Genomic DNA, 19,623 nt, shown 5'->3' on the forward strand with positions numbered 1-19,623 from the left:
ACAGTGCCTGTTGGTTCAACCAATCAGGTGACAGGTAACAGCACCTGATTGTCGGAGAGGCGGTTCAGTGTTAGGAAAGCAAATATTCATTTGCTTTCCTAACACACAGCTGAGTGAACTGCAAGCGCCCAGCATTGCGTTTGCTGTTCACCTTTTTTGACGCCTGTTAGAGCCTATGGCTGGTGCTTGAAAATAAAAACCCTGCTGAAAAGGGGCTGGATGCCTGAATAGGGGTTGTTAGTGGCAGTGGCAGCAGGGGGAGTGTTGACAACTAGAGGAGCATTCTTAATATTGTGGATTGAAGCGATATATCTCTCACCAGATATAGGGCATCCAGCGTCCTCAGATCACAGTACTCAACCCCGAGGGTGGAGGGAACCACGCATTCGTCTAAGGCTCGCCAATTCCTAAATAGTTCCTAAATATGTTGCAGGACAATTTGATGGTTCAGATCAGTGGCGGTGCGTGCATAAGGGCACGCGGGCACCGCCCCCTCCCTCCATCCACCCCCCCTATCACCAATAGATAGATTCATGCATAGATAGAATAGCAACATATTTAGGAACTGGCGAGCCTTAGACGAATGCGTGGTTCCCTCCACCCTCGGGGTTGAGTACTGCAATCTGAGGACGCTGGATGCCCTATATCTGGTGAGAGATATATCGCTTCAATCCACAATATTAAGAATGCTCCTCTAGTTGTCAACACTCCCCCTGCTGCCACTGCTTGTAATACCACTGTTGTCCTGCTTTACCTATGACTGTCTAATCCATATAGACTAGCCTACCGGTTATATCTGTTGGCCCTCCTGGCTAATATTTTCCGGTCTCTTATTGTCTTAACCACCGTGTTGAATCAGTTCCATCAATGGACTTTCATTGTTCCCTCCATCCACACTTGCCCACATCCCCGTTATACCACACTTCTGAATACTGATCCATAGAGCTTCATCAGCAGTTGCTTTCAACACCTTGAATTAATTCATTCTATACCATCAGTGTCTGTGAGTGGTGATTGGTGTATGTATGTGGCATGCTTAGCCGCGGCTCCAATGTTTTTAACGACAACGTTGCCATGCTTTTATAGGGTCTGTGTTAGTCACCTACCATAGCCCGCCTTGCTTTTGTAATATTGATTTTTGTGGTGTGTATATTTTTGTATAATAAAATTTGACTTTTCTCTTAGATAGTGTTCGGGTGTTTTTCTGCCCTCTTAAGAGAACTCTACTCTCTTAGTTCTTTTTCTCCGCCCAGTCTATGTCTGGATAATTAAAATCCCCCATTATGATAACACTTCCCATCCTTGCTGCTAATCCAACTTGTGATAGGAGATCCATCTCCCCCTCCTTCCTCAGGTTAGGAAGCCTATAGCATACTCCCAGTATTATTTTCCCCTTAGCTTCATCCCTTTGGAGCTCTACCCATAAGGATTCTACCTCCTCCCTAGCTCCCTTAGTGATGTCATCTCTCACATTCACTTGTACATTATTCTTGATATATAGGCATACCCCTCCCCCTTTTTTACCCTCTCTATCCCTGCAATAAAGGGTATACCCTTGAATGGTTTCCAGCCAATCATGAGAGCTGTTGAACCAGGTCTCTGAAATTCCCACAAAATTCAAATCCTCCTTGTACAACAGTATCTCTATTTCACCCATCTTGTCCGCCAGGCTCCTGGTATTGGTGAACATGACACGTAGTTTAGACCAGTCACATGCTATCCTCTTATTGGGTGTTCCGAGATTGCAACTAGGACTTGTTACTATACTTACCTTAGGTTTATGTGCTTTGGCCAACCTTCCACTAATGCCCCCAATACTACCCTCTGGAATATGTTCCGGGCTGGCTATCTCTACCTCTGGGCCCTACCTCCGTCGCCTAGTTTAAAAGCCCCTCTAACTTTTTGGCCATCTTTATTCCCAGCTGATCTGCACCCTTCTCATTTAGGTGCAGTCCGTCCCTTCTATAGTACTAGTGACCGACTAAGAAGTCGGCCCAGTCCTCCAGGAACCCTATCCCCTCCTTACTACACCAGCTCTTCAGCCACTTGTTTGTTTCCCTAATCTACCTCTGCTTTTCTGGTGTGGCTAGATGTACTGGTAGTTTTAATGAGAATACTACCTTGGAGGTCCTTTTCCTCAATTTAGCTCCCAAGTCCCTAAAATCGTTCTTTAGGACACTCCATCTGCCTCTGACTTTGTCATTGGTGCCAACGTGCATCATGACAGCCGGGTCTTCCCCAGCCCCTCCAAGTAATCTGTCCACCAGATCCATGATGTGCCGAACCCGAGTGCCCGGTAGACAACATACAGTTCGGCGCTTCACGTCTTTGTTACAGATTGCCCTCTCTGTCCTTCTAAGAATTGAGTCCCCTACTACCAGAATCTGTCTTTCCTTTCCCTTGGCTCCCCCCCACACTCACTGGAGGAGTTCTTCCCCTGGCAGCTAGGAGAGTCCCTCAGCTCCAGCAGTGCTGGTTCCTGACTGGTTTCACCAATGTCACTCAATGGAGCATACTTATTGGGATGCTCCAGCTCTGGATTGGCCTCCCTGGCACTTCCCCCTCTACCCTTCCTGACTGTCACCCATTTACTCTTTCTTAGTGCCTGCAACTTTTTGTCTCCACCCGCCTCTGTGCTGGCCCCTGCCGGCACCTGCCGCGTACGTTCCTGGCTCTCCTTTAGTATGGAGGGACTCCTTAGTGCTGACAGTTTCTCCCCAAGATTCAGAACCTGGACTTCCAGGGAAACAATGTGCTTACATTTTGCACAGCAGTATTCGCCCTCGATTGGATGATCAAGGAATGCATACATGCCACAAGATGAACACCAAGTTGCATCACACCCACTGGGTATCGTACCTAGTAATTTAATGTGGATTGGGGATTACAACCTGTCCAAATTACCTAACAACTAGCTTCCTGACACTAATACTCAAGACAATACACAGGTACTCAACAAGACAATACACAGGTACTCAACAAGACATTACACAAGTACTCGCAGACCAACGTGCACTCCCTGACCAACGTGCACTCCTCGCAGACCAACGTGCACACACAAAGGTGTTAAAAAGCTACAAGGAAAAGCCCCAAAAAGAACCTAAAAATGCAACCCAGCAATCACCAGCAGTCAAAAGAAAAACTTGTTGACACTCTCCACTCAAGGTCCCCACTGTTTAGCTTCCAACCAGCAGTCTGTGAAACACTGCATCTGGAAGCAGGTGATGGTGGCAAGTGACATGCTGCATCTGGGTGGCAGTATCTCTTTCCAACACATGTCATTCTTTTTATTAATAGAATACTGTTGAATATATGCATCTTCTTCCAAAAAAACGCCTGAGGAAAGACCTGAAACGCATCAGTGGGAATGGAGAAAGCAGACCTTAGACGTTTGTCAAATACCGAAATGACTTTACAAATGAGCTGTTCTTTTTAGTTTTGTTTTTTTATTATGTACATCCCTATGTTTTTCTGTTTCCATTTTCTTAAAATAATTTTAATATGTTGAAAAAAAAATATTTTATTATATATGTTTACTGTGTAATTTTTGCCTGTAAAGTCCCAGTCTCTAGTGAGGGACAATTTTGTTTGTTGTGTATTCAGAATGGTGGCAGACGCCTTACTTTGCATTAGTGGAAACTTTTGCCAAAAGACTGTATGCAAACTCTGCAAAGTATATTCCCATGGCCAATACGTTAAAAGTCTAAAAATCAAACCTATTTGGCTCACGGCCAAAGTTAAAAAGCTACAAATAATAAGAAAAGAGCTTTTATATATAAAAATGAAGGAACACTACCATCGTTCAAATGTTACAAAGAATATAACAGAATATGTAAAAAGGAAATTAAGGATTCAAAAATTCAAAACGAATGACAGATTGCAAAAGATAGTAGGACAAACCCCAAAATATTCTTCAAATATATTAATAGTATAAAGGTACACAGATAACTCCACAGATACTGCTGTTGGTGCTGGGCAGAGCACAATGAAGTTTGGCCCTAATACCAGCTCTTCTGCTGGAGGCTCATCAGGTTGTTCTTCCTCAACAGAAACGTCTATTAAATCCCCTGTCTCTATAACTGGTGTCTGGGGCTAGAGGTTCACCATCTCCTGTCCGTGAAACTCAGAAGATGCTATCGGTGCTGAGCAGAGCACAGTGAAGTTTGGCCCTAATACCAGCTCTTCTGCTGGGGGCTCACCCGATTGTTCTTCCTCAGCAGAAAAGTCTATCAAATCCCCTGTCTCTGCAACTGGTGTCTGGGGATAGAGGTTCACCATCTCCTGTCCATGGAACCTAGAAGATGCTATCAGTGCTGGGCAGAGGTTAGCAGAACTCTGCCCTGTTGTCAGCACTTCAGCTTTGGGGATGGCAATCTCCAGATTTTCCACTGCTGATTCTCTGGCATGCTGCTGGACAGGCACATTGCTCCATCTAAGATCATCCCATGCAGAAACAGGATCATCAAGGTCAGTCAGCACTTGCTGCATCCGCCATAAGACCTCCGCCTCCATAGCTGCGGGGGCAGGTTGGCAAAGCACACTATTACTCTGCCACATTGCCGTCTCTTCAGCCAGGATTTCAGGGTTGTCAACTGGTATTTCCTGATAGTCCCAGGCAAAGGGAGCCCAGCCCTGGCACTGAGCAACGTCTATCAGCCGTCTGTAGGCAATCTCCAGCTCCCATTCCTGAATGGCCAGAAACTCTATATCTTCCAGTGCCCAATGCACTTCCGAGATGTTCAGTAGCCCTTCTCTGAAATCCATGAATTCGTCCAACCGCCACTCCAAATCACTCCCAAAGTTAGGGTCCCCTGTCAGCTTCACATACAACAGTCCCAAGCTGCCATAGCTTAAGCCTTCCTTTGGGCTCTCATCCGCTATCCAGGGACATGCTTGGGATACATGCCACCGGACGATTCTGTAGCTCTCATCCAGTTTCATCTCTGCCCAGACCAGCCTGCTTAATTCAGCTGTCTGCCCCTTGTGCGTTTTTTCTCCCAAAAACCGCACCCGCAATCCGTACTGCGACCAGTACCTTTCCTGATTGGATGGGAGAACTTTTCCCTGGTGTCACTGCTCGCAGCGAATAGAATCACACCATCCCAGCAGGACCTGCTCTGATACTGGTCCTCTGTGCTGTATCTGCATCTCTCACAACCTCCATCTGAATTCCTCCTCCTTGGCAGGTGGTATCTGTACCTCTCCTCTCCTGCTATCCGGACCTTGGATCCAGGTGGAAGTTTGGATGTCCCAGACTGCAGGAAGCGTCCCGCTGCTTGCCACCAATGTCACGGATCGTCTCACTCTCCACTTGAGTGCTTCCATCAGTATATCACTTCTTCCCAGTCTAAATCTAGATATCAGATATTCCAACCGCTCACAAAGCACAAAACAAGGCGAGACTTGCTTAGCTGCTAACATGGACTGTTTTATTATCACACATGGACACAACAGATAAAATAACTCAGAGACTCTTCCCCCCCACCCTTGGAAAAGAGGGCGGGTTAAACTGTCCAAAAACAATGGACACACAGGTCAGGTGTGTTCAAACTTCTCCTCAGTAAACAGTCTTAGCACGGGGCTGCTGGAGGAATCCCCCCTCCCCCCATAGAGATACACATCCCAAATGATCACAGCAAAGAGTCCACAACAGAATGTGACAACATACAATATATACATATATACAAGATTGAGTCTGATTAGTACAGATCAGACTGGATTTCTCATTCACCTCGCAAAGAGTATTGTTCCCTTGAAAATCCAGGGCCCATAATCAAAAGGCAAGAGGCTTGCATTCAGTCCTCTCCAAAAGCCTCTGTCCTGGCTAGGTCTGTCACAATATATATATATATATATCCATTGCATCCAGTGTAGCCAAGCCTATATCTAACTGCAGGCCATTCCTGGTGTACTTTTTCTAATATACTTCAGGCAGGTTATTCAGTGAGCTGCAGTGCATTTGATATATATGTACAGTCTTGTACATATATAATATATATATCCACTGCATCCAGTCTTGCCAAGCCTATATTTGACTGCAGGCCATTCCTGGTGTACTTTTTCTAATATACTTTCAGGCAGGCAGGTTATTCAGAGAGCTGCAGTGCATTTAATATATATATATATATATATACACAGTCTTGTATATATATATATATATATATATATATATATATATATATATATATATATATATATATATATACAGTATATATATATATCCACTGCATCCAGTGTTGCCAAGCCTATATCTGACTGCAGGCCATTCCTACCATTCCTAGTATATATATATATATATATATATATATATATATATATATATATATCGTATTTATCGGCGTATAACACGCACCCCAAGTTTAGGAGGGAATTTTAAGGAAAAAAAACTTTTAGGAGGGAAGTTTAAGGAAAAAAAACTTACATTAAAATGCCCATCAATGCAGCCTTATCTGTCCATCTGCAGCCTTTTAAGTGTCAGTGCAGCCTTGCCCCAGTGCAGTCTTGTCAGTGCAGCCTTGTCAGTGCAGCCTTGTCAGTGCAGCTTTGTCAGTGCAGCCTTGTCAGTGCAGCCTTGTCAGTGCAGCTTTGCCCCAGTGCAGCCTTGTCAGTGCAGCTTTGCCCCAGTGCAGCCTTGCCCCAGTGCAGCTTTGTTAGTGCAGGTTTGCCCCAGTCCAGCCATGTCAGTGCAGCTTTGTGCACTCGGTATAGATTCAAATATGGCGCCGAGACTGCAGGGAGCTGAGATACACATACCCGAGTGTTCTCGGCTTTTTTCAGCGCCGCTCACAGTCACGCCCAGTCCTGCCCTATGATGGACATAACACAGGTCCAGGGGCGGGACTGGGCGTGATGAAAAAAGCCGAGAACACTCGGGTATGTGTATCTCGGCTCCCTGCAGTCTCTGCGCCATATTTAAATCTACCCACGGCTGTGTATGTCACGATCGCTCCGATGACACAGAAATCGGCGGGAATCGGCCTATAACACGCACCCACGATTTTCCCCTGATTTTCAGGGGAAAAAAGTGCGTGTTATATGCCGATAAATACGGTATATATATATATATATATATATATATATATATATATATACAGTCTCATATATACAGTATCTCACAAAAGTGAGTACACCCCTCAAATTTTTGTAAATATTTTATTATATCTTTTCATGTGACTACACTGAAGAAATGACACTTTGCTACAATGTAAAGTAGGGAGTGTACAGCTTTTATAACAGCGTACATTTGCTGTCCCCTCAAAATAACACACAGCCATTAATGTCTAACCCGCTGGCAACAAAAGTGAGTACATCCCTAAGTGAAAATGTCCAAATTGGGCCCAATTAACCAATGTCATGTGACTTGTTAGTGTTACAAGGTCTCAGGTGTGAATGGGGAGCAAGTGTGTTAAATTTGGTGTTATCGCTCTCACTCTCTCATACTGGTCACTGGAAGTTCAACATGGCACCTCATGGCAAAGAACTCTCTGAAGATCTGAAAAAAAGAATTGTTGCTCTACATAAACAAAGTCTAGGCTATAAGAAGATTGCTCAGACCCTGAAACTGAGCTGCAGTACGGTGGCGGCCAAGAACATACGTTTTAACAGAATGGGTTCCACTCAGAGCTGGCCTCGTCATGGTTGATCAAGGAAGTTGAGTGCACATCCTCAGCATCATATCCAGAGGTTGTCTTTGCAAAATAGACGTATGAGTGCTGCCAGCATTGATGCAGAGGTTGAATGGGTGGGGGGTCAGCCTGTCAGTGCTCAGACCATACGCTGCACACTGCATCAAATTGGTCTGCATGGCTGTCATCCCAGAAGGAAGCCTTTTCTGAAGATGATGCACAAGAGCGCCCGCAAACAGTTTGCTTAAGACAAGCAGACTAAGGACATGGGTTACTGGAACCATGTCATGTGGTCTGATGAGATCAAGATAAACTTATTTGGTTCAGATGGTGTCAAGCATGTGTGGCAGCAACCAGGTGAGGAGTACAAAGACAAGTGTGTCTTGCCTACAGTCAAGCATGGTGGTGGGAGTGTCATGGTCTGGGGCTGCATGAGTGCTGCTGGCACTGGGGAGCTACAGTTCATTGAGGGAACCATGAATGCCAACATGTACTGTGACATACTGAAGCAGAGCATGATCCCCTTCCTTCGGAGACTGGGCCGCAGGGCAGTATTCCAACATGATAATGACCCCAAACATACCTCCAAGACGAACCACTGCCTGGCTAAAAAAGCTGAGGGTGAAGGTGATGGACTGGCTAAGCATGTCTCCAGATCTAAACCCTATTGAGCATCTGTGGGGCATCCTCAAATGGAGGGTGGAGAAGCGCAAGGTCTCTAACATCCACCAGCATTGTGATGTCATCATGGAGGAGTGGAAATGGACTCCAGTGGCAATCTGTGAAGCTCTGGTGAACTCCATGCAAAAGAGGGTTAAGGCAGTGCTGGAAAGTAATGGTGGCCACACAAAATATTGACACTTGGGCCCAATTTAGACACTTTTTCACTTAGGGGTGTACTCACTTTTGTTGCCAACGGTTAAGACGTTAATGGCTGTGTGTTGAGTTATTTTGAGGATAAAGTAAATTTACACTGTTATACAAGCTGCTACACTCACTACTTTACATTGTAGCAGTGTCAATTCTTTAGTGTTGTCACATGAAAAGATATAATAAAATATTTACAAAAATGTGAGAGGTGTACTCACTTTTGTGAGATACTGTAGCCAAGCCTATATCTGACTGCAGGCCATTCCTGGCGTACTTTTTCTAATATACTTTCAGGCAGGCAGGTTATTCAGTGAGCTGCAGTGCATTTAATATATATAGTCTTGTATATATATATAGTCTTATATATATATATATATCCACTGCATCTAGTGTTGCCAAGCCTATATCTGACTGCAGGCCATTCCTGGTGTACTTTTTCAAATATACTTCAGGCAGGCAGGTTATTTAACCACTTGCCGACCGCCGCACGACTATATACGTCGGCAGAATGGCACGGGCAGGCAAAAGGACTTACAGGTACGTCCTTGCCTGCCCGCGGGTGGGGGGTCCGATCGGACCCCCCCCGGTGCCAGCGGCGGTCGGATCGAGGTCAGGGTCGATCGGAGGTGAGGGGGAGGCCACTCATTCGTGGCTCCCCCCTCGCGATCGCTCCTGGCCAATGATGTGCTTCCTCGGCTTCTGTGAATGTAAACAGAAGCCGAGGAAGTGATGTCATCTCTCCTCAAGACGGTCTTTTCGTCCGGCGCCGAGGAGAGAAGACATCCAAGTAAGTGCACCAACACTACACATTCAGTAGAACACGCAGGCACACTTGTCACCCCCCTGTCACCCCCCAGTCACCCCCCGATCACCCCCCTGTACCCCCACACATACTGACACCAATAGCAGGTTTGTTTTTTTTTCTGATTATTGCATTGGTGTCAGTTTGTGTCAGTTATAAGTGTTAGGGCAGTTAGGTTAGCCCCCTTTAGGTCTAGGGTACCCCCCTTAGGTCCAGGGTACCCCCCTAACCCCCCCTAATAAAGTTTTAACCCCGTGATCACCCCCCGTCGCCAGTGTCACTAAGCGATCGTTTTTCTGATCGCTGTATTAGTGACACAGGTGACGCTAGTTAGGGAGGTAAGTATATAGGTTCGCTGTCAGTGTTTTATAGCGACAGGGACCCCCATATACTACCTTCTAAAGGTTTTAACCCCTTGATTGCCCCCTAGTTAACCCTTTCACCAGTGATCCCCATATAATTGTTACGGGTGACGCTGGTTAGTTGGTTTGTTTTTTGTAGTTTATTATAGTTTATTACAGTTTATTATAGTTTTAGGGCACCCGCCGTTTATTACCTTATAAAGGTTTAACCCCCTAATTGCCCGGCGGTGATATAACTTAAGTTTTTAGGGTCAGCTTAGGTCTGCGTCGCCCCAGGCAGCGTCAGGTTAGCGCCAGTACCGCTAACACCCACGCACGCAGCATACACCTCCCTTAGTGCTATAGTATCTGAGCGGTTCGATATCTGATCCGATCAGATCTATACTCCCCAGCAGTTTAGGGTCCCCCAAAAAAACGCAGTGTTAGCGGGATCAGCCCAGATACCTGCTAGCACCTGCGTTTTGCTCCTCGGCCCAGCCCAGCCCACCCCACCCAAGTGCAGTATCAATCGATAACTGTCACAAAACACTAAGTATACATAACTGCAGCGTTCGCAGAGTCAGGCCTGATCCCTGCGATCGCTAACAGTTTTTTGGTAGCTTTTTGAATCAGTCGCTGACAGTCAGGAGCTTTTTTGCCTGTGAGTCTCACTAGTGTACCCCTAAATTTAGAGGCCAAAATGGCAAATCGAAGGTACACTAGTGAAGAGGCCTACACGTTTCTGAGTATGACAGATAGTGAAGAGGAAGTCACTCATCTGTCAAGTTCAGGCTCAGAATACGAACCTGTAGAGGACAGCGGCTCCATGACAGATAGCTCTGACGACGGAGTTGTGGTCCCTGCTAGGGTCAGGCGTACCAGACCCCGAACTTCTTCTTCTGTCCTTGAAGTGCAAGAACCGCAGGTCCCTCGTATGGAGCAGAGCAGTACTAGTGCCGCTACTCCTTCTGGTGAACTGGCAAGCACCAGCGGCCTAGTACACCCTGGTCGTACATCCAGCACTGCAGTATCACGTGGTGACGTGGCGAGTCCCATAAGTGCAGTTCAAGCTGGTGAGGTGGCAAGCACAAGTAATGTCCCGCTGCCACCAAGAAGACAAAGACAGGCCCGTCGTGCCCATAGTGCCCTTCCTGCTGCATTGGCCAATCCGAATTGGGTACCCACCACTTCTGCAGCACCCGTATTGCCCCCATTCACTGGCCAACCCGGAATTCAGGTGGAAACAGTTGATTTTACGCCACTGGATTTTTATTCACTGTTTTTCACCGAAGATCTCTATAGATCTATTGTGGACCAAAGCAATTTGTACGCTGGTCAACACATCGCCACTATTCCCCAGTCCTCCCTTGCCAGAGATTGGAGACCAATTACGGTCTCCGAATTTAAGGTCTTTCTGGGCCTTTCCCTCAACATGGGCATAACCAAAAAGAGTGAGTTGCGGTCATATTGGTCCACTGACCCAATTCACCATATGCCCGTGTTCTCTGCCTCCATGGCCAGGGCACGATACGAGCAGATTTTGCGGTTCATGCACTTCAACGACAATGAACTCTGTCGTCCTCGTGGAGACCCTGGATACGATCGGCTCTACAAAATTCGGCCCCTCGTAAACCACTTCAACCAACGTTTTGCAGACTTGTTTACCCCCCATCAAGTTGTCTGCGTTGATGAGTCCCTGATTAAATTTTCTGGCCGCTTGTCATTCAAACAGTACCTTCCCAGCAAGCGTGCCAGATACGGGGTCAAGATGTATAAGCTCTGTGACAGGGCCACAGGCTATACATGTAGATTTATGGTTTACGAGGGCAAAGATAGTCACGTAGAGCCGATCAACTGCCCTGACTACATAGGAAGCGCTGGCAAGATAGTGTGGGACTTGGTGTCACCCTTATTCGGAAAGGGGTACCACTTGTACGTGGACAATTATTACACGAGCGTGCCACTTTTTAGTCACCTTTTTGATCATCAAATTGGAGCATGTGGCACCGTGCGACCTAATCGCCGGGGCTTTCCTCAGCGGCTTGTAGATTCCCGTCTTAGGCTGGGGGAGAGAGCCTGCTTGCAGTGTAATAATTTGCTCGCTATGAAGTGGAGGGACAATAAGAATGTTTTCGTTCTTACCTCCCTTCATGCAGACACGACGACCCAAATTACTACGGCGACTGGTGTTGTGGAGAAACCCCTCTGTGTCCACGAATATAACCAAAATATGGGAGGGGTGGACCTCAACGACCAGTTGTTGGCGCCGTACCTAATTGCCCGTAAGGCCAGACGCTGGTACAAAAAAGTGTCTGTATACTTATTTCAATTGGCTTTGCTGAACGCTCATGTGCTATACAGAGCTTCAGGACGGACTGGATCCTTCCTTAAATTCCAGGAAGAGATCGTCAGAGCCCTTCTGTTTCCAGACGGTGCTCCACCTCACCTTCCCCAACCAAATGCAGTAGGCCGGCTGCATGAGAGGCATTTTCCTTATGTCCTCGAGAGTACCCCTACCCAACGAGCCCCCCAAAGAAAATGTCGTGTCTGCAGCAAGCGCGGATTTAGGCGTGACACCCGGTATTATTGTCCCTCCTGTCCTGGCAATCCTGGTCTTTGCATTGGTGAATGTTTTGAACGCTACCATACACTAGTTGAGTTTTAGCGTAGGGTACAGCACTGCACAGACTAGGACACACTTTCACAGGGTCTCCCAAGATGCCATCGCATTTTGAGAGACCCAAACCTGGAACCGTTGCAGTTTTAAAAGTTACAGTTATAAAAAAAAAAAATGTAAAAAAAAAAAAAAAGTAAAAAAAAAAAAAAATACACAAAAAAAATATAAAATAAAAAAACCAAAAATAGTTGTCTTTTTTATTGTTCTCTCTCTCTCTATTTTCTCTCTATTGTTCTTCTCTTTTTTACTGTATTCTATTCTGCAATGTTTTATTGTTATGTTTTATCATGTTTGCTTTTCAGGTATGTAATTTTTTTATAGTTTAATGTGTTTTAACCATTTTTTTGTTTTCAGGTACGCCATTCAGCTGCAGCGCGGATTTATTTATCTTGACAGCAACAGCGTTTGCTCCCACGATACATAAAGCCGTGACTCCAGCGCTGTCGGAGGTGATTTCACCACCACAGTTACATACTTCAGCATATATGCCGAAGCGTGGGGGCAGCAGTGGGTGGAGGAGCGATTTGCTCCTGCCTTTTGTGGGAGGATGCCCCCATGCTTCGGCATATATATATTTTAGGTAGGCACAGGTTGCGTTAAATGTTTTATTTTTTACTATGTTTTTTTTTTTTTTGTATTTGCTTTGCAGGTATGGTAAGTATTACTGTTATACTGTAATGTTACTTTGTTTTTTGTTAACCATCATTTGCTTAGCAGGTACGCCATTCAGTTGCAGCGCGGATTTATTTATCTTGACAGCAACAGCGTTTGCTCCCACGATACATAAAGCCGTGACTCCATCGCTGTCGGAGGTGATTTCACCACCACAGTTACATACTTCAGCATATATGCCGAAGCGTGGGGGCAGCAGTGGGTGGAGGAGCGATTTGCTCCTGCCTTTTGTGGGAGGATGCCCCCATGCTTCGGCATATATATATTTTAGGTAGGCACAGGTTGCGTTAAATGTTTTATTTTTTACTATGTTTTTTTTTTTTTGTATTTGCTTTGCAGGTATGGTAAGTATTACTGTTATACTGTAATGTTACTTTGTTTTTTGTTAACCATCATTTGCTTAGCAGGTACGCCATTCAGTTGCAGCGCGGATTTATTTATCTTGACAGCAACAGCGTTTGCTCCCACGATACATAAAGCCGTGACTCCAGCGCTGTCGGAGGTGATTTCACCACCACAGTTACATACTTCAGCATATATGCCGAAGCGTGGGGGCAGCAGTGGGTGGAGGAGCGATTTGCTCCTGCCTTTTGCGGGAGGATGCCCCCATGCTTCGGCATATATAAAACGGTGCATGTATGCCCATCATTAGAAGTGGGTGGATGAAGGGAGGTATTCTAATGGTGGGCATACCCACCGATCAAGATCTTTTTTTCGTTCAGCCCACAGGCTGCATGAAAAAAAAGTTTACAATGTATGCCCAACAAGGACCAGCAATGTACTGGTATGTTGCTGGACTTTGAGTGGTTATACCAGAATGATGCCTGCAGGTTTAGGTATCATCTTGGTATCATTCTTTTCAGCCAGCGGTCGGCTTTCATGTAAAAGCAATCCTAGCGGCTAATTAGCCTCTAGACTGCTTTTACAAGCAGTGGGAGGGAATGCCCCCCCCACCGTCTTCCATGTTTTTCTCTGGCTCTCCTGTCCCAACAGGGAACCTGAGAATGCAGCCGGTGATTCAGCCAGCTGACCATAGAGCTGATCAGAGACCAGAATGGCTCCAAACATCTCTATGGCCTAAGAAACCGGAAGCTACGAGCATTTCATGACTTAGATTTCGCCGGATGTAAACAGCGCCATTGGGAAATTGGGAAAGCATTTTATCACACCGATCTTGGTGTGGTCAGATGCTTTGAGGGCAGAGGAGAGATCTAGGGTCTAATAGACCCCAATTTTTTCAAATAAGAGTACCTGTCACTACCTATTGCTATCATAGGGGATATTTACATTCCCTGAGATAACAATAAAAATGATTAAAAAAAAAAAAAGAAAGGAACAGTTTAAAAATAAGATAAAAAAAAAAAAAAATAATAAAAAAAAAAAAAAGCACCCCTGCCCCCCCCCCCCTGCTCTCGCGCTAAGGCGAACGCAAGCGTCGGTCTGGCATCAAATGTAAACAGCAATTGCACCATGCATGTGAGGTATCACCGTGAAGGTCAGATCGAGGGCAGTAATTTTAGCAGTAGACCTCCTCTGTAAATCTAAAGTGGTAACCTGTAAAGGCTTTTAAAGGCTTTTAAAAATGTATTTATTTTGTTGCCACTGCACATTTGTGCGCAATTTTAAAGCATGTCATGTTTGGTATCCATGTACTCGGCCTAAGATCATCTTTTTTATTTCATCAAACATTTGGGCAATATAGTGTGTTTTAGTGCATTAAAATTTTAAAAAGTGTGTTTTTTCCAAAAAAAAATGCGTTTGAAAAATCGCTGCGCAAATACTGTGTGAAAAAAAAAAAAAATGAAACACCCACCATTTTAATCTGCAGGGCATTTGCTTTAAAAAATATATAATGTTTGGGGGTTCAAAGTAATTTTCTTGCAAAAAAAAATAATTTTTTCATGTAAACAAAAAGTGTCAGAAAGGGCTTTGTCTTCAAGTGGTTAGAAGAGTGGGTGATGTGTGACATAAGCCTCTAAATGTTGTGCATAAAATGCCAGGACAGTTCAAACCCCCCCCCCAAATGACCCCATTTTGGAAAGTAGACACCCCAAGCTATTTGCTGAGAGGCATGTCGAGTCCATGGAATATTTTATATTGTGACACAAGTTGCGGGAAAAAGACAAATTTTTTTTTTTTTTTTTTTGCACAAAGTTGTCACTAAATGATATATTGCTCAAACATGCCATGGGAATATGTAAAATTACACCCCAAAATACATTCTGTTGCTTCTCCTGAATACGGGGATACCCCATGTGTGAGACTTTTTGGGAGCCTAGCCGCGTACGGGACCCCGAAAACCAAGCACCGCCTTCAGGCTTTCTAAGGGCGTAAATTTTTGATTTCACTCTTCACTGCCTATCACAGTTTCGGAGGCCATGGAATGCCCAGATGGCATAAACCCCCCCCAAATGACCCCATTTTGGAAAATAGACACCCAAAGCTATTTGCTGAGAGGTATAGTGAGTATTTTGCAGACCTCACTTTTTGTCACAAACTTTTGAAAATTGAAAAAAGAAAAAAAAAATACGTTTTTCTTGTCTTTCTTCATTTTCAAAAACAAACGAGAGCTGCAAAATACTCGCCATGCCTCTCAGCAAATAGCTTGGGGTGTCTACTTTCCAAAATGGGGTCATTTTGGGGGGTTTTGTGCTATCTTGGCATTTTATGGCCTTCGAAACTGTGATGGGTAGTGAGGAGTGAAATCAAAAATTAACGCCCTTAGAAATCCTGAAGGCGGTGATTGGATTTCGGGGCCCCGTATGAAGCTAGGCTCCCAAAAAGTGCCACTCATGTGGTATCCCCATACTCAGGAGAAGCAGCAGAATGTATTTTGGGGTGTAATTCCACATATGCCCATGGCCTGCGTGAGCAATATATCATTTAGTGACAACTTTGTGCAAAAAAAAAAAAAATTATCACTTTCCCGCAACTTGTGTCAAAATATAAAATATTCCATGGACTCAACATGCCTCTCAGCAAATAGCTTGGGGTGTCTACTTTCCAAAATGGGGTCATTTGGGGGGGGTTTGTGCCATCTTGGCATTTTATGGCCTTCAAAACTGTGATAGGTAGTGAGGAGTGAAATCAAAAATTTATGCCCTTAGAAATCCTGAAGGCGGTGCTTGGTTTTCGGGGCACCGTACGCGGCTAGGCTCCCAAAAAGTCCCACACATGTGGTATCCCCGTACTCAGGAGAAGCAGCAGAATGTATTTTGGGGTGTAATTCCACATATGCCCATGGCATGTTTGAGCAATATATCATTTAGTGACAACTTTGTGCAAAAAAAAAAAAAAAAAAAATTGTCACTTTCCCGCAACTTGTGTCAAAATATAAAATATTCCATGGACTCACCATGCCTCTCAGCAAATAGCTTGGGGTGTCTACTTTCCAAAATGGGGTCATTTGGGGGGGTTTTGTGCCATCTTGGCATTTTATGTCCTTCAAAACTGTGATAGGTAGTGAGGAGTGAAATCAAAAATGTATGCCCTTAGAAATCCTGAAGGCGGTGCTTGGTTTTCGGGGCCCCGTACGCGGCTAGGCTCCCAAAAAGTCCCACACATGTGGTATCCCCGTACTCAGGAGAAGCAGCAGAATGTATTTTGGGGTGTAATTCCACATATGCCCATGGCATGTTTGAGCAATATATCATTTAGTGACAACTTTGTGCAAAAAAAAAAAAAAATTGTCACTTTCCCGCAACTTGTGTCAAAAAATAAAATATTCCATGGACTCAACATGCCTCTCAGCAAATAGCTTGGGGTGTCTACTTTCCAAAATGGGGTCATTTGGGGGGGTTTTGTGCCATCTTGGCATTTTATGGCCTTCAAAACTGTGATAGGTAGTGAGGAGTGAAATCAAAAATTTATGCCCTTAGAAATCCTGAAGGCGGTGCTTGGTTTTCGGGGCCCCGTACGCGGCTAGGCTCCCAAAAAGTCCCACACATGTGGTATCCCCATACTCAGGAGAAGCAGCTAAATGTATTTTGGGGTGCAATTCCATATATGCCCATGGCCTGTGTGAGCAATATATCATTTAGTGACAACTTTGTGCAAAAAAAAAAAAAATTGTCACATTCCCGCAACTTGTGTCAAAAAATAAACTATTCCATGGACTCAACATGCCTCTCAGCAAATAGCTTGGGGTGTCTACTTTCCAAAATGGGGTCATTTGGGGGGGTTTTGTGCCATCTTGGCATTTTATGGCCTTCAAAACTGTGATAGGTAGTGAGGAGTGAAATCAAAAATTTATGCCCTTTGAAATCCTGAAGGCGGTGCTTGGTTTTCGGGGCCCCGTACGCAGCTAGGCTCCCAAAAAGTCCCACACATGTGGTATCCCCATACTCAGGAGAAGCAGCTGAATGTATTTTGGGGTGCAATTCCACATATGCCCATGGCTTGTGTGAGCAATATATCATTTAGTGACAACTTTGTGCAAAAAAAAAAAAAAATTGTCACTTTCCCGCAACTTGTGTCAAAAAATAAAATATTCCATGGACTCAACATGCCTCTCAGCAAATAGCTTGGGGTGTCTACTTTCCAAAATGGGGTCATTTGGGGGGGTTTTGTGCCATCTTGGCATTTTATGGCCTTCAAAACTGTGATAGGTAGTGAGGAGTGAAATCAAAAATTTATGCCCTTAGAAATCCTGAAGGCGGTGCTTGGTTTTCGGGGCCCCGTACGCGGCTAGGCTCCCAAAAAGTCCCACACATGTGGTATCCCCATACTCAGGAGAAGCAGCTAAATGTATTTTGGGGTGCAATTCCATATATGCCCATGGCCTGTGTGAGCAATATATCATTTAGTGACAACTTTGTGCAAAAAAAAAAAAAATTGTCACATTCCCGCAACTTGTGTCAAAAAATAAACTATTCCATGGACTCAACATGCCTCTCAGCAAATAGCTTGGGGTGTCTACTTTCCAAAATGGGGTCATTTGGGGGGGTTTTGTGCCATCTTGGCATTTTATGGCCTTCAAAACTGTGATAGGTAGTGAGGAGTGAAATCAAAAATTTATGCCCTTTGAAATCCTGAAGGCGGTGCTTGGTTTTCGGGGCCCCGTACGCAGCTAGGCTCCCAAAAAGTCCCACACATGTGGTATCCCCATACTCAGGAGAAGCAGCTGAATGTATTTTGGGGTGCAATTCCACATATGCCCATGGCTTGTGTGAGCAATATATCATTTAGTGACAACTTTTTGTAATTTTTTTTTTTTTATTATTTATTTTTTATTTTTTTGTCATTATTCAATCACTTGGGACAAAAAAAATAAATATTCAATGAGTTCAACATGCCTCTCAGCAATTTCCTTGGGGTGTCTACTTTCCAAAATGGGGTCATTTGGGGGGGTTTTGTACTGCCCTGCCATTTTAGCACCTCATGAAATGACATAGGCAGTCATAAACTAAAAGCTGTGTAAATTCCAGAAAATGTACCCTAGTTTGTAGACGGTATAACTTTTGCGCAAATCAATAAATATACGCTTATTGACATTTTTTTTACCAAAGACATGTGGCCGAATACATTTTGGCCTAAATGTATGACTAAAATTGAGTTTATTGGATTTTTTTTATAACAAAAAGTAGAAAATATCATTTTTTTTCAAAATTTTCGGTCTTTTTCCGTTTATAGCGCAAAAAATAAAAACAGCAGAGGTGATCAAATACCATCAAAAGAAAGCTCTATTTGTGGGAAGAAAAGGACGCAAATTTCGTTTGGTTACAGCATTGCATGACCGCGCAATTAGCAGTTAAAGCGACGCAGTGCCAAATTGTAAAAAGTGCTCTGGTCAGGAAGGGGGTAAATCCTTCCGGGGCTGAAGTGGTTAATGAGCTGCAGTGCATTTAATATATACCATATTTATCGGCGTATAACACGCATCCCAAGTTTAGGAGGGAATTTTAAGAAAAAAACTTTTTAAGGAAAAAAACTTACATTTAAATGCCCATCAATGCAGCCTTATCAGTGTCCATCTGCAGCCTTGTCAGTGTCATCTGCAGCCTTGTCAGTGTCATTTGCAGCCTTGTCAGTGTCATCTGCAGGCTTGTCAGTGTCATTTGCAGCCTTATCCGTGTCCATCTGCAGCCTTGTCAGTGTCACCTGCAGCCTTGTCAAATGTGCCGGAAGGATATTCCCAGTTCTATTCTCCTAGTTTTACAGACTCTGGCCTCACATGTACTTCTGCCTGTTCATTGGGAGCAAAAAATCAGCTAAACTGTCACTATGGTGAATGCAGATTAACCCAATCAGGACCTGTGTGTGTGTAAGTCAAAAGCCTGTTCATTATTTTTTATATTATTTTAAAAAGTGCAATGCATATTATGATTGTGTGTATTTGTAAGCTCCTATTTATTTAGGTTGCTGGCAGAGGTTTCATGATATTGGTGCACTCTGGTGTGTGTTTTATAATATATTCTTAAGTTTGAGAAAAAATAAACTATAGCTGGTATTTTTCTAGAGTAGGATAGAAAAAGGAATAGATCCAACCGCTTGAGGCATAAAAACACACTAACATAGTATAATTGAAATAAGATCAAAGTTCACCATATTAAAACTATTTTAATAGGTTTTAATACCATTAATCTAGAACAGTGGTCTCCAAACTGCGGCTCATTGTTTGCTTTTATACGGCCCTTG

The sequence above is a fragment of the Aquarana catesbeiana genome, linkage group LG09, assembly GCF_042186555.1.
Source record: "Aquarana catesbeiana isolate 2022-GZ linkage group LG09, ASM4218655v1, whole genome shotgun sequence".
In the NCBI taxonomy this organism is placed as follows: domain Eukaryota; kingdom Metazoa; phylum Chordata; class Amphibia; order Anura; family Ranidae; genus Aquarana; species Aquarana catesbeiana.